Below are 16,038 nucleotides of genomic sequence, written 5' to 3'. Positions count from 1 at the left end.
TCATCTTTTCCCTCAAAACAAGACAGTAGAAAGCGGCAGGTGAATTTGCATAGCACTATCACCTTGTGATATGTGGAAATTTGATTCCTCTGTATGGTGTGATGGTCACAGGCACCCGTGTGGACAGGGGCAGGGCAGCACTGCAGAGAGACAGTGGGAGCCCACCAACTAGATGCCTCCTGCAAAGAATCGTTGACAAGACAAATCTTCATCAGTGTTCAAACGATCATCTTTATCAAGAATGTTTGCTCTCTTATCTCATAATAAACCTGTCTGTGTTTGTGTGTGTGGAGGGCAGATGCTGTTGAGTGAGTGCATATTTATGCGTGTGATAGTTTGAGATCTCGTCTGGTGTGATGAAGGGAAAAAACAGGGTGTGAGGACCTGTTCTTTGTTTATTTTGCAGATAAATCTCGTCTCTAATCCGGATGCAGAGCAACGTCTTGTGCAAAGGAAAGGAAGCCCTTCCACCACCCTGATGACACCCGTATAAATCACAGGCTTTATTCCTCTGCTGTGAGGGGCATTGCAGATCGGAGCAACGTCGCAGACTCTCATTGGGTGATGCTTCATTACTTGGTGGAAAATCCCCAGAGCCAAAACATTATTTAAATGTGATATGAAAATAAACATGATTTATACGTGTGTCGTCTGCCGAGACGTTCTTGCCCGTTACTGCCCATGCTGTTATGCATCAGGAATAGGGCCTCGATTTATCGCTAGTTCAAGCTACACACATGCTCCACGACAAGACGTTGTCTCCATTCTTAAGTTCCAGGAAGGGGAACGGTGTTTGCTGAGTGGTGGGTTTCGGATATTCAGAGGTGTCATTGACTTTTATGGGCCAAGGATGTATGTGCATATGTGCGTGCATGTGAACTTGTGTTGGGCCAAGTATGTGTGTGCACATGTGAGGCATGTGTGCTTGTGTTGGACTGAGGATGTGTGTGCATGTGTGCATGTGGACTTGTGTTAGGCTGAGGACGTGTGTGCATGCGTGCTTGTGCTGGACTGAGGATGTGTGTGCATGCGTGCATGTGGACTTGTGTTAGGCTGAGGACGTGTGTGCACATGTGTGCGTGTGGACTTGTGTTAGGCTGAGGACGTGTGTGCGTGTGGGCTTGTGTCAGGCTGAGGACGTGTGCACATGTGTGCATGTGGACTTGTGTCAGGCTGAGGACGTGTGTGCACATGTGTGCCTGTGGACTTGTGCTGGACTGAGGACGTGTGTGCACATGTGTGCGTGTGGGCTTGTGTCAGGCTGAGGACGTGTGTGCACATGTGTGCGTGTGGGCTTGTGTTAGGCTGAGGACGTATGTGCATGTGTGCTTGTGCTGGACTGAGGACGTGTGTGCATGCGTGCATGTGGACTTGTGTCAGGCTGAGGACGTGTGTGCATGTGGGCTTGTGTTAGGCTGAGGACGTGTGTGCATGTGTGCGTGTGGGCTTGTGTCAGGCTGAGGACGTGTGCACATGTGTGCGTGTGGCTCGTGTTGGACCCTGGACCATGTTCATGTGAAGGACGCAGGGAACAGACACTTTGTTCTCAGGTGCATCAATTTCTGACGGCGGCTGAATGGTGTTCCTGGTGAAAAAGAGAAAGAAGAAAGCATCATTTCCATTTCAGTCCAGGGCTGGGGCCCACATGTTTAGCTCAAAGTCAGCAGAAGTCTCTGAAAAGCAGATTTGGGTTAATAAATGTCAGCAGGTCTTCAGCCCAAATGGGATTTGATTCACAGGAAGAAGCGCAGTTGGGATGTTTCCATTACCAAAGCGCTACAGGGAAAGGCTTGTCTTTGAGGGTGAGGACGATCCCCCAGGTGCCTACGTGGAGCTTTGATGATCACTGTCTTTCCCACTGGGCTATCATCAACACTCAGAAACTGTGCAGCCCTTTGTGAGCCCTACCACATGCCATGGGTGCCATTTCCCTGCTCCAGAAGGGCAGGACAGGTGTCCGAGCTGAGAGCAGACACCCCTGATTGAGCAGGTGACAGGCTCTGTACAAGACAAGACATCCCAAGCTGATCCTCACGACAGCCCTGCCTTCATGCCCATTTTGAAGATAAGGAAACTAAGGGCCACAGAGGGAAAAAGTCCCAGAGCCTGGAACTCTATAGACCTAGAGAATCCAGGTCTTCTCCTTCCAAAGCTTCTCTTCTCAGGACAGACTCTTAACTGGTAGTTTTACCAATCTCATCTCCAGCTCCCCATCCTCTGTTTTTCAAGATTAAGGGTTCTGAATGATATCCAAAATGGTGAAAACCTACACCAAATCATTTTTAGACTGATGTGGGGAAGCAAATAAATAAACTTACAAATATACTCAATTAGGATTTTATTTTCCCTTTATACTTGTTTGACTGAGTTGTAATCTTGTTTCTTTTAAATCATGTCTTTCAAACTATGTTTATAGGCTTTTATTTTAAATAAGAGAGTGGGGAGTGGACTAAATGGGTGAAGGGGGTCAAAAGTATAAACCAGTTATAAAATACAAGTCCTGGTGATGCAACATACAGTGTGTTGACTATAGTTAACAATAATGTATTGCATACTTGAAAGTTACTAAGAGTAAATCTTAAAAGTTTTCATCACAAGGCAAAAAAATTTCATAACTATGTGATTGATGTTAACTGACTTACTGCTGATCATTTCACAATGTACACAAAGATCAAATCGTTATGCTGCACACCTGAAGCTAATATAATGTTATGTCAGTTATACCTCAATTAAAAATAAACGAATGAGTATTTTAAAAATAAAATTGAAAAAGAAAAAGACACAGTAACTCTGGGGGGGTCTAAACAGGGAGACTTTTTTTTTTAAGAAAAGAAAAAACTTTTACTTTTGAAATAACCTCGGATCTACATTAAAGGTGCAAAAAATAGTAACAAGAATTATTGTAAATTCAGATTCTTCAAATGTTAATTTGTTACCATGGTTTCCTTTCTCTCTTCGTGTGTGTGTGTGTGTGTGTGTGTGTGTTAACACTTTTCTGAATGGTTTGGAAATTGTAGACATGCTGCCTTTTATTCCTGAATGTATTTCCTAGATTCATTTACACAACCACAGTGCAGATATTAAATCCAGGAAAGCAATATCGCTAACTTGCAGATCTTTTTCAAATTTCAGTACTTGTCCTACTAATGTCCTTTCTAGAAAAATGTCTTCACATATTTTGGGTTTGTGTTAGACCTATGTTCCACTTGTGGGGACTTGTGTGAGTCTGCTAAAGTTTTAGGCTATTTACCTAAAAACTCAATATTACCACACACACACACACACACACACATATATACATATTTATATATACAATTCTGTTTTTATGGTTGTAATGAAATATCCATACTAACAAATTAAAAATCTTTTATTCTAACCAAAAAAATCAAACCAAACTCTAGGTTTCTCCATGCATTTCCATTTCGTGTGAGTCTCTTTACACATCGATTTGGACCCTCTCTGGTGCTGCGCCTTTACCTGTTCACAAGGTTTCTGAAAGTCTCAGCCAAGACTTTGACTCTGAATACAAAGTGGGTGAAACAAAGGTTTGAAGGGTGTTTGTTTGGTAACATGTGATGAGAAAGGGTAATCTGGTCTGTAAGTGGGTTTCTATGAAACAATTCCTGGTGAAGTTGTGACACTGGGAATGTCACTCCATGCATCTGCTGAGAGCAGGTCATCTGGCTCCCAAGATCAAGTGGTGTGTCCCGAGACCCAGGGACAGGCAAGTGACAGAACGAAAAGACAACATGAAGCCAGGATTTAGCGCTGCCCACGAGGAGGATTAGTGAGCCGCCTTTACGATGCCGGTGTTGACAGACAGGACTAGCCTCTATTTTATGGGCTATCCACTGAGCTGTATCAGGGTTCTCCTGTGGCAGCAGTTATGTTTCAGCCGACTCGATTCGTCCTGTAGTTTATCCAAATGAGTGTAATAATAAGCTAGGTTATAAGGGCGTTTACTTTTCCATATATGCTCTAGTGAAGTCAACCTGTTATAAAACCAAGCAAATCAAGGCTTCTGTTTCTCCTGCTGGTACCCGGTGCGGGTGTGAGAGTAATCAACCTGTCCCCTCCGAGACGTATCCCTCCGGAAAGTTTGTAAAAGCTCTTTATTCCTCGTAGGGAAATGATTTTAGTCTTAGGAAGGAAACACATGGCTTTCTTCTTACAGCTTCAAACCCCGTCTTGCCAGCTGCGTTTATTTCCCTCGGCGTGGCACTAATGAAAGGAGACTTTGATGAGCTGTGTGAACCGCCATTCCAGAGGAAGGGCTGCAGAAAGACTCGACTTGCTAGAAGGTGCTCATTTGAGAGTATTTCTGCCTTATCTCTAGCACACATCCCCGAGAAACATCCCTGGCGTTGGGTGGAAAGCTCAGGGGGCCTGATTTACCTGCCAGAATGGCTTGCTCTGAGTTGGAGTCTGCGGAGAAGTGATAAAGGGAAGGCGAACCAACTTTCACGTTCTGAAGGCTTGTGTCTCTCCTGTTCCCTGCTGGGCCTGGAATACTTTAAAGCGAATTCCTGCTTTGGGGGTTTCAGTGTTGTTTTTTTTAAGGTGTTAGCAATCTGTCTTACGTTCTCCCACCCCTGCTGGGATTTATGATCCAGTTGTATTTTACTACATGGTCTTGGCAGGCTCCCCCTCGTTGAAATTCAAACCGAAGCAACCTGATGGGGGAACAGACATAAAAATATTAATTTGGTGGATATTAAAAAAAATCACGCTGGTTATAAATCAGGGGCTGTCCACTGGTTCCTTTCATCATCTAAATGGTCCTTCTAACCAGACCACAAATCTTACTGGGGAGGAGGTGGGGGCTTAGAAGGTGGGGGTTCCCTTCCTGAGGTTTTGGAGACAGCTTCCATCCAACACTTCCTCAAACCTGGCTTTGTTTTATTAAAGGTAATAAAAAGTGAGTACTTCTGGTACAGGCAGGCTAATTAGCTGGCCTCACAGAACAGACTGGGCTTAAAAGAAAGTTGGCTTGGTCTAAAAGAAATCAGTTGTGCAAATGCCTAAATTTTGATTAAAAATAAGGTTTGGGAGACTCAGGAGGCATGTTTTGCTTCTCCAAGGCTGTGGTGGTAGAAGGTGGATGAAGCAGGATTAGGGAGACGAGGATGGGAGGAAGCTGACCTGGGTGTGCGTTTCCATGACCCAGGCTGAGATGAGGATGGTGGATGCGTGTCTCCACTGACCCCTCGCATCGCAGTCCTTGGATTCTAATCGGGCGCTATATAGATAGAGCGGGGGAAGGGAGGGCAGTTACATTCCCATGGGGTAGAATTAAGAAAAAGTGGCAGAGAATTTCTCTTCCATAATGAGATTTTAATGGACTCTTCCATTTCCATCTTATGGCTGATCTTTATAGTTAAAAGACTCTTGATAGATACTTTAAAATTTTATGAAAACTCCAGGAATTAGTTTTTAAAAACTGTGGCTGATTAGAAGGCTAAATACTTCTATAAGAAGGTGCTAATACCAACTGAATGTATAATACAAGTCTTAATGCTGGTGCTGAGATCTCTTCAGAATAGTTATCATGATCTCAAAGTTTGTTTCAAAATTTGCAAGCATCAAGTGTCAACCAAAACTGAAACCCTAATGAATGTTGAACTGTCGTCTATTGGTGTACTTCCTTTTTAGATTTTTTGGTTCTTTGTTGTTTTTACCATACTGTTTCATTCAAATTTCCTACATGCTAATTTTTTTGTGAAATTTGAGTAAAATTGCAGTATATATAAAAGAACTATTGAGTGTAAATCTCATAGTAAATGTTTTTTTTATACTATAAAATAAAAATAAATACATTTAAACAACAAAAAAAGGAAGTGCTAATAAAAACAGAAAGCCGGCCCTATTACAGATATTCACATATACAAATGGAGGTGTAGCTATGATGGGAAATTCAACAGCATTCTAGAAGTTCAAGGTTTTATTTAATGGCACAAAATCTAATAAAGCAAACAAACCAGAAATTCACCCCAGCCAGGCTCACAGCTAAAGTGTATGCTATAATGAAGTTCCAAGCACATCTGGATCTTAGGGTCAAAGAGAAAGAAAATTCAGTAGCTGGAAAGGGGGCAAACAGTTTTCTTTAAAAATCAAAGCAAGTTCTTTGATTCAAAATACTATCATGAAAATAGGAAGGAAAATGATTATGAACCAGTTTTTCTAAGGGAAATGATTTCTAACCAACAATTGGTTCTTATTACTTCTCTGCCATCTCTATAGGCAGTATTAAAGAAAGGGCCTCATTTTTGCCTGATGATTGTAATGATTATCATCTCATCTTAAACAGAGATTTTCCTATTTGGTCACCATGCAATCTAATACTGACAGTGCCTTGGACTTGAAAAATGGTGTTCTCCTGTCTAAGAAATGGGAGGCCAGAGAAGGCACAGTGGTTCTGAGCTTCACTCTAAAGCAATTATGAGCCCTTCGCAACCCTCAGACAAGAATTGATTTTTATTTTTAGATTATTAAGCTGTGGGTATAAGGAAGTTAGGATATGTGACCCAGCGTTGACCTCGTCAATTGAATTCTTGAATTGATTCAATATTAAAAAGGAAAACTTTTAAAGAAGCATTTCTGCCTTATAATCTCCCCAAATTTACTTTGCTTCTTTCCCACCTTTACAAAAATCTTCATGTTCATAAGGATAGATGAATAAACAGGACATAAGTCCTGTTATTGGAATATCAGGATTAATTGCAATGTCCTAAAGCAATTCACGGGGTCGCAAAGAGTCGGACACGACTGAGCGACTGAATTGAACTGAACTGAAAGAAACCTAGAAAAAGGGAAAACCTCCAAAAGGTAGTGATATGTTAGATCTGTTTCATGCGTGCTAAGTCACTTTTATTGTGTCCGACTCTGTGACGTTTTGGATTGTAGCCCACCCAGCTTCTCTGTCCATGGGATTCTCCAGGCAAGAATCCTGGAGTGGGGTTGCTATCACATCTTCCAGGGGATCTTCCAGACCCAGGGACTGAACCTGCATCTCTTATGTTCCTGTGTTGGCAGGCAGGTTCTTTACCACTAGCACCACCTGGCAACCTCTGTTTCATGCCTTCATCAAATATATTTCCACTCATGCACCCAGAACACCAAGGTGTCCAGCTTTTATGCTCATATTGTGGGTACTTATTTTACTAGTCGTTTCTAGAAGTAGTGGTGTTTACATATACCTTTATATGCTGAATTTAATTGCTTTAGTAAGCTGAAAAGGGTCCTCCAGCCAGATTCAGGGCCCCGCCCAAGAGGCAGAATGACGGTGGTGACTCTGTGACCATTCGGGTCACCTTGCTTCCGTCTTTAACTCCTTGGAACAGCTCAGAATGTGTCCAGATTGAGCCAACTTCCAATGTCTAGAGTGTGGACTCTGGAGCCCACTAGCTTCCTCCCACCCCAACCTGAGCCTTAAGCAGGCCAACACCCTCATGGCTCCCTGAGAACATGCTCTGTTCATTCCTCACTTAGGTTCTCTTCTGGAAAGTTCTCTATGCCTGCAGCTATCCAGCTCTTACCAAAGTCTTGTGTGCTTCCCCAAACCATCTACCCCAGCTTTTGCTTGTCTTTCTCTCTTCCTAGCCTCTGTGGCATTTCTGGCAGGGATGGCCTGGCCTGGCACTTGATAGTTACATGCTCTTTTCAATTGTGTTGCTTCTCCCCTAGAGAAAATCTAACTTCTTTGAGTCTCAGATTCATTGTCTATAAAATGATAACATTTGCAAAGTTGTTGCGAAGATGACAGAGCACAGGCCTGGCTCATAATAAGTGTTTATGAGGTCCCCCACTTCTTTCTAAGGACTATGTCCCATTTCTGCTGGGTCTTCTTCTCTACCTCACAGAGTAAAATAAAATGTTTTGGGGTGTTGTTATTATTGAATGGTTCTGCAAAAATCAAGCCATTATGCTGTGCCTTACTCTGTTGTAGGCAGACTATGATTTTCTTTGATTTTTCTGGAAGGGAAGGGAATAGTCAAATGTTTGAATGGGAATGACCTGGTCTGATGTTGGGTGAGCCTAGAGAAATGATAGAAGCCAAAGCTAGTCATGACAAACACTCTAATTCTAAATCTCAGAGGTGTCTGTTAGATCAGCCAATGCAAACTTCTCATATTCCTGAGAATGACAATCTCTGGGATAAACGGTGATGGGTAGTCCCAAAGAATCACAAACACAATATTTTCTATTTAGAGAAAGGAGATCATGACAAGAAAGGGGTCCCGAGGAGGTGTTGACACCTCCTTCTGATGAATGTTCGAGAGACCTGGAATGGGTTAATTTTCTGAAGAGCTGTGCCCTTGTTATCCAGACTGTTGACTCGACAGTTACCCCTGGCTCGGGACACAGCGCGCTCCCTTCATGACCCTGCCCCTGTAGGGCCCTCCCAGCAAAATGGAACTTCGGAGGCCATATTCTCACCAACCGCAAGGTGAGTACACCCTCCCAATGATTGCACAAGGTAGAACCGCATCAGCTCAGCAGGCCTCCTGCTAGAAACAGAAATCAGAGGTTTGAATTCATATTTCATGTTCATTGTGTTTGGTTTAGTCTGCGAAACAGACTAAAGTACAATGCATGTGCATACATAAATGCTATAAAATTAGAGCAGACAGCTGGCAAATCATTAATTAACAGCAGTAATGGTCTTCAAATAGCACTCTAGGGAGGCCACAGAAAGAGGAAGTTCCCTGGACCTGGTTTCAGTTTTGCCCATGACCCGAATTCATCCCCATAAAATAGAGGGGAGGTGGGATGGGACAGGGAGAAAAGCCACATAGATGCCCCTATACCATCTTCTAGCCCCTCTTCCTTCAGCAGCCTCCCAAAAGACAAACAGCAAACAAGCCAGACCACCCCTCTGCCTGCAGGGTATCCCCCCAAACCAGACAGATGCCAAATGAGCAGCCGGCACGTGAGGATGTGCCCGGCACAGGATAATTGTGTCATAAATATAATTAAAGTCAGCAGGAAGACCATTATGGAGAAAACCAAACTTAGAAAAAAATTAGTACTAGTGAAGAAAATATCATACATTCTTTTTATTTCAGTCTAATTTTGTTTACATGATTCATACAGTTTCCAAGAGGACCCCTGGAGGATATTAGGCTGGGACCACATGCATAAACATTCATATATAACATGTAAATTAGAAACAATCTCAGGATTTATATAGAAATTACAGCCACTTCTAGCAAATTAATTCAATGACAGAAAAAGGGTTACTGTCTCTCTTCAAATCAAGAGGGGGAAATATTAGGCAAAGCAGATTTATTTATTCAAGAGGCTTGTTCCTTGCCAGGAGCTGATGTCCCCTTGGCCTGAAGATTTCCATTTTTTTTATTGGATATGCATTGGTGATTAAATTTGCTTTGAATGCGGGAGCAGTCCATGAGGACCATGGTGGGTGGTTTTAAGTTATAGCATTGCTAATAGAGTCATAAAGTCCATTAGGCTGCAGGAGTTTGCTGAAGGGAAATGATGGAAGAAGGTAAGTAGCTTGAGTTAAAATATTCAAGAATATCAGATCTTAGAACTGCAAGATCCTGGAGTGCAGGTTACCATTTTATAGATGAAGAAACTGAGCCCCAGAGAAGAAGGGTTCTGTCCAAGGAAACAAAGAAAATTTACAAAGCCGGCCTAGAACCCAGTCTTCTCCCCTGTAGCTGAAGGTCCTCAATGCTTTCTCAATCCATGCCTCTTCCTTGCTTGAATTCAATGGACAAGTGACATTTGAGTACCTCTTCTTCTAGGCTATTGTACTCATGCGTTTCCCCCATGGCTTAGCAGTAAAGAATCCACCTGAAATGTAGGAGATGTGAGTTCAATCCCTGGGTCAGGAAGCTCTCCTGGAGAAGGAAATGGCAACCCACTCCACTATTCTTGCCTGGAGAATCCCATGGACAGAGGAGCCTGATGGGCTCATGGAGGTGCAAAAGAGTCTGACTCGACTTAGCGACTAAACAACGCATTAGTGTTCCTGTGCCTTTGGCTGGTGATTTTGCCACTGGGGACTGTAGCAGAGGATTTGTCAAAACAGCTCCAGTTTTCACCTTCTCTGTATCTATGTCTTTCTCAGGATGACTCTACAGTCCGTGAATCTGGGCTGGGCTTGTGACTTGCTTTGGCCAATGGAACACAGTGACGCTTCAGTTCTGAGCCCAGGGTCTAAGGAGCTGTGTGTGCTTCTGCTGTTCTTTCCCTAGCTCGCAGCGGGAACATGCTGCGGTCACCTGCTAGAGGGACGAAAGAGACACATAGGTAGGGCTCCCAGACTCAGCAAATATTTGGGACGAGCTTATACTCAAGAATACACATATATTTTATCTGAAATTCTAGTTGAACTTGGTGTCCTGTATTTTATTGGTTAGTTCATGTGAAGAGATTCCAGATGGTTCTATTATGTAGTAGTCAGCCAATCCCTAGACATAGATGAGGGCCAAGCCAGGGTCAGCATGTATCTGCCCTCCCCATGCTGACATAGGTGTGTAAGTAAGCCCCACACAAATCAGAACTTCCCTTCGACTCATGAGCAGAAACAAATATTTGTTGGTGTGTGATACTGAGGTTTGGTGGTCATTTATTACGTGGTATTATTGTGGCAGAAGCTGACTACTTAGAACTATCTATAAAAATTATTCCAGGAAAAGGAGTCTGATTTGGGCTTCAGGTGAGGATGATCTAATTGTGATGAAACCCTGTGAGCAAGCAGAAATGGCAAGAAAAACTATACTGACATACATTCCAAGGCTAGAGACTCAATCCATAAAGATACATCAGTAGAATTTGTGTCTTATGCATATTTCTGCCTTTTGGGGATCTTGCCATTGTTCTGATGGTTTGTTTTAAACGACTCACTTTGTGGTTAGGTCTTTGTCACAGAAGAACACACCAGAATGAGATCACCTGGCTTTTCTGACTTCTCAAGACCTTTGACATATTTTCTCTGGACTTGTGCTTCTTTGTGCTATTGCTTTCCTGTCTTCACATGTCTCCTGTCCCATCCTCCAGGGAGGCAGGTGATTTAAGTGAAGGTTCGCTGCAGAGCCCAGTAATTGTACCTGATCTCTACTTACGGTTTCATTTTTCAAATGTCAGCTTCACTTTTCAGAGGCCCTGCCATTGTGTAATATTTTGTACTTTCCAAGCCCTTTCACATTTCTTGCAATCCGAGCAGGGGTTGAAATCTCTCTTTTGCAGATTAGGCAACCGAGGCTCAGATACTTCAAGTGACTTTCCCAAGGTCACACAGGCTAGTTAAAGGCAACATTAAAACTCGAATCCAAGTTCTTGTCTTCTAATCCTGGACTCTTTCTGGTATACTCTGCTGTCTCCTTCATCCTGGGGTTTTGGATAATTGATGGCATAGGCCAGGTGTTCAATGGGCACCTGAATAATGCTTCTGTCTAGGACTGACTCAAGTGGAAACAGGACATTCTTAAAGAGGCCATTAGAAATCCCCAGACCTCCACTAAAGCAAGGTATGGTGCAGGTGACTGATGATTGTATAAGTGCTTTCACCTTGTAATAACCAGTCTCAGCCTCCAGAACAGAGTTCTACATTGTGGATTAATCACTCCATATCTCTGTTTTAAAATCATGTTATGGTCATTTAAAGGTATGTTTTAAGACGTAATGTTGTGTAAAGAGGCATGGTCCATTTAAAAGTTGGGCTGCTTGCAGGCTGCTGGTTGAGAACAATTGAATGCAGATGAAGGGGAAAATACAGGATATTATTACCCCAGGAAACATTTTTTTTCTCCAGATTTATAAAGTATTAATAAATGCCTGAGCCACCCACACAAGGGCAGTATTTGCCTTGATTCTCTGCTTCACCTGGGTTCTGGAAGATCAGTGATGTTATCACGAGTCTGAGGGTGAGCAACTGTCTTGAGTTGCCCTGGACTAAGGTGCTTCTTAGGCTTCCCAGGTGACACAGGGGTAAAGAATCTGCCTGCCAATGCACAAGGTGCTAGAGACACCAGTTCCATCTCTGGATCAGAAAGATCCCCTGGACTAGGAAATGGAAACCCACTCCATTCTTGCCTGGAAAATTCCACAGACAGAGGAGCCTGGAGGGTTACAGTCCATGGGGTTTCGAAGAGTTAGACATGGCTGAGCATGCACACCCAAGGTGCTTCTTGGGATGAGGGACTTTCAGTGCTAAGACTGGGTCAGTTCCAGGCTCCTGGGTTGCTCCATCACCCTATTGGATCCTCCAGAGAGCCCTTTGATTTGCACTGATGGCACCTCCTCCTCCTCTACCAACTCACATCTCCCTTGTGTGTTCATCCTACACACTAGAATCCTTGTGCAGAGGAAACAAAATGTGTCTCTGCTGAAAGAATGAAAGAACGAATGACTTTTTTTCTGGCTCTTGGAACAGGTCTGTCACTTAACCAGGAAGGGAACTAGGAGCCTGACTCAATTACTCACTGATTGTTTTAACTTTTACCAAGTCATTAATTCATTGCTCGGCAGTTTTCTCAACTGTAAAGAGGGGCAGGGGCTAAGGTCCCTCTCTGTTACACATTCTAGGGTTTTATTGTGTAGGAATCAATGGAGTGAGTCCACTCTGTTCCAACTCCTTTCCTCCTGATGCCCCAGGAGTCTTCACCAGGCCCTCTTGGAGGCCTCTCTTTCAGCTCAGCCCAAAGGATGAAGCCCAGCTCAGGGTCAGACAGGAGCCACAGTCTCTAGGCTCTTGCTCAGGGGTAAATCCTTTAAGTCAATGTTGTCTCATAAATTTTCCTGTGATGATGGACATGTTCTATGTTGGACATGTCCAATATTATAGCCACTAACCACATGTGACTATGTAAATTTAAAATAAATTAAAATAAAATGAAATTTAAAATTTAGTTCCTAAGTCCCGATAACCACATTTCAAATTTCAAAACATATGTGAGTTATGGCTGCCATATTGGACAGTATATAGGACATTCCATCATTGTGAACAGTTCTATGGTACACCACAGCCATAGAGGGTTATCTTGACTATGTTCACAGTAACCCAGATGGTAGCCAGGGTAGGAAAGGGAGCAGGAGGGTAGAAAATGGGAGGGATAATTGCCTTTCTCACCACTATATCTCTTGGTTTGGGATCATGGGAAAGATGTAGCCAGTTTCCTGGAGACAGATCATCTTAAGTCTTAAATTGGTGGTGATCTTATAAAAGTGTTCATGTATGGATGTGAGAGTTGGACTATAAAGAAAGCTGAGCGTCGGAGAATTGATGCTTTTGAACTGTGGTGTTGGAGAAGACTCTTGAGAGCCCCTTGGACTGCAAGGAAATCCAACCAGTTTATCCTAAAGGAGATCAGTCCTGGGTGTTTATTGGAAGGACCGATGTTGAGGCTGAAACTCCAATACTTTGGCCACCTGATTTGAAGAGCTGACTTGTTGGAAAAGATCCTGATGCTGGGAAAAATTGAGGGCAGGAGGAGAAAGGGACAACAGAGGATGAGATGGTTGGATGGCATCATTGACTCGATGGACATGGGTTTGGGTGGACTCCGGGAGTTGGTGATGGACAGGGAGGCCTGGCATGCTGCGGTTCATGGGGTCGCAAAGAGTCGGACATGACTGAACGACTGAACTGAACTGAACTTATAAAAGTTAATAAAAAGAATATGTCCTTTACTTAATAATAAAAATATGCCTTCACTGACACCAAAACAAAAGGACGTGGTAACTTTCTTTTCCCCACTACCCCCGAATGGGCTAATTCTTTAGTCAACTATAGAAAGCACCAGAAAATAAAATTTAAAAGCCAAATGTAAAAGGTGTAGAAAGTTCTTTATTTTTGCAAGGATCATGATTGAAGATTTTTTCCAAGCATCTTATACATGGATACTGTTTTATTTATCTTTGAGGTTAGGTAAAAATCAAAATGCATGGTTAATTGTTAAACTCTTGAAAGCACCATTACTGTCCTTGTTTAGAAAGTAAACAGTGAATGTCACTGGAATTAGAACCCCAGTGACAATGTTGGCAATGAAGAAGTGAAACTGCAGGAGTAGATTCCTAGCTCCATCTATGCCACTAGAAGCTGTGTGACCTTCGGCAAGTGACTTACCCTCTCTGGGCCTTAGTTTTCATCTTTAGTTGGAGAAAGATGGCACTGAACTGGATCCGCCATATCTTTATCTTTCTGGGATCACTTTTGTGACTGTGTTTCTGACTTCTGCTACAGACATTAGAGCTTATACCTGTTATCACAGCCATGAACATTGTTTCTTATTAACATTTATAGATCATCGGTGTTGTCAGTTGCCCCCACTTACAGTTCCCATAATCAAACCTTCAAGTGTGCAAGGCCTGGCAAACCTCTAGATTTTTTGGAATCCTCACATATGAGGATGTTCATCAGTTAGCTGTTCTTTCAGAGTTAGAAGCAAACACATTTCCCAGAATAGAGGCTCCAGCAATCTGCATTTATGCAGGTGAGAACAGAGACTCCACCCTACTTCCAAGTACAGCCATGGTGTCACACAAACGAGGATGACTAGGAGCTGGCTCCTGCTCAGCCATTCATGAACCGCATGCCCCAGGACGTGTTCCTTCTCTGAACCTCGGTTCCCCATCTGTAGAGCAAAGATAATAACATGAGTGTAGGCAGGCTGCTATACCAGGCAGCTAATGAGCCTCAGATCTCAGGGCCCTCATCTGCACGGCACCCTTTCAAGACCCTGGGCTTCATTTTGACTTTTTGTTGTTGCTTCCTGATCTCTTCCTCAAAGAGGGGCCCCCAAATTTTTGAGCTTCAGGCCCCACAAAACTTGGTTGGCAGTATTTAAAAAAATGAGATGGCACCAGGTAGGCTGCTCTCTCTAAAAAGAGATCACCCATCAAACAAGATCTTGCCAAGCCAGCAGGTCTGCAGCTCTTCTGTTTCTTCCAGATGCCAGCCTCTTTCACACCCCAGCACACCTGTGGGCCATGCTGGCTTGCTCCTCTGGATGTCACCGGTGAAGTGACACGGCCCTGATCCTGAGAGCCACTGGGCATCATGGTGCATGTTCTTAGCAGCTGCATAATTATGGCATCTGAAAGCCAAAAAACATTGCTGGGACACTTCACACTCCCCCTCCCCACAGATGTTCTTTCCTCTCCTTTCCTTCAAGTTCCTCTCATATAGAGATCCCACAGTCTCCTTTCAAAATCTGGTCTGGTATGATGTCATAGGTCAGGAAGATCCCCTGGAGGAGGGCATGGAAATCCACTCCAGTATTCTTGCCTTGAGAATCCCCATGGACAGAAGAGCCTGGTGGGCTACAGTTCATGGGGCCACAGAGTCAGACACAACTGAGCGACTGAGCACACACTTGATGTCATAGATTCTTAAGAACCTCTTTCTTAGGGTTAACCCTAATTTCTCTTCTAATTCAGTTATGATTATGCCTTTAACTTTTTTTATTGTTTTATGTAGATTACACGGCACTTTCACAGATATAGTCACTTGCTGCTAGCTTAGCATCCTTCTTTTAGAAATAAGTAACTGAGGTTCAGGTGGTTCCTGGGACCCCAAAAAGACAGTTCTACTCTCTTATCCCCATTGTCATCAGAGTGAGTACTAGGCTTCCCAGATGATGTTACACAGTTTGTGAGGGAGTCAAAGCTTGGAAACAGCTTGCCTGACTCTCGGGTTGTTTCCGCTCAGGTCTACTGTCTCTGCTTCTGTCAGCTGCGCTGGCTCTGTTATTAGAAACCAACTTCTTGGTCACTGGACTCAGAGTTCTCAGTTTCTGCCTTGGCGATGGTCCCAACTTCCTGCAGGTGCTAAGGGAGGGACTTATTTATGTCTCAACTCTTCACATACATGACCCCTTCCATCCCTTCCATTATTAAAAAATGAAGTCATAGTCCATTCTTTCTGCATTTATTCACAATAAAATTATTTATTTGGTACTTGTTATAGGCATGGCACTCATCCTATGCAAAAAAAGAAAAAAAAAGAAAGAAAGAAAAAAATGAAACAAAGAGAAAAGAAAGCATGTAAAGAGCCCTAAGTATAACAAGTGA

The 16,038-nt window shown here is 43.2% G+C and overlaps 1 long non-coding RNA gene across 1 annotated transcript; it reads right to left on the bottom strand.

The window, feature by feature from the left end:
* Nucleotides 1-3,349: 3,349 nt before the first annotated feature.
* LOC147374095 (uncharacterized) lies at nt 3,350-5,240 on the bottom strand. Its single transcript, XR_015163061.1, has 2 exons — nt 5,143-5,240; nt 3,350-4,673 (listed from the first exon to the last, which is right to left on the bottom strand). It is a non-coding gene; the product is annotated as an uncharacterized LOC147374095 (long non-coding RNA).
* Between the last annotated feature and the right edge of the window lie 10,798 nt (nt 5,241-16,038).

The sequence above is a fragment of the Bos grunniens genome, chromosome 4, assembly GCF_055505025.1.
Source record: "Bos grunniens cultivar Pamir isolate PY7600 chromosome 4, Bosgru_T2T1.0, whole genome shotgun sequence".
NCBI classification, from domain to species: Eukaryota; Metazoa; Chordata; class Mammalia; order Artiodactyla; family Bovidae; genus Bos; species Bos grunniens.
Note: the sequence above shows the minus strand (reverse complement) of the source record. Positions and strands in the feature narration are given on the sequence as shown.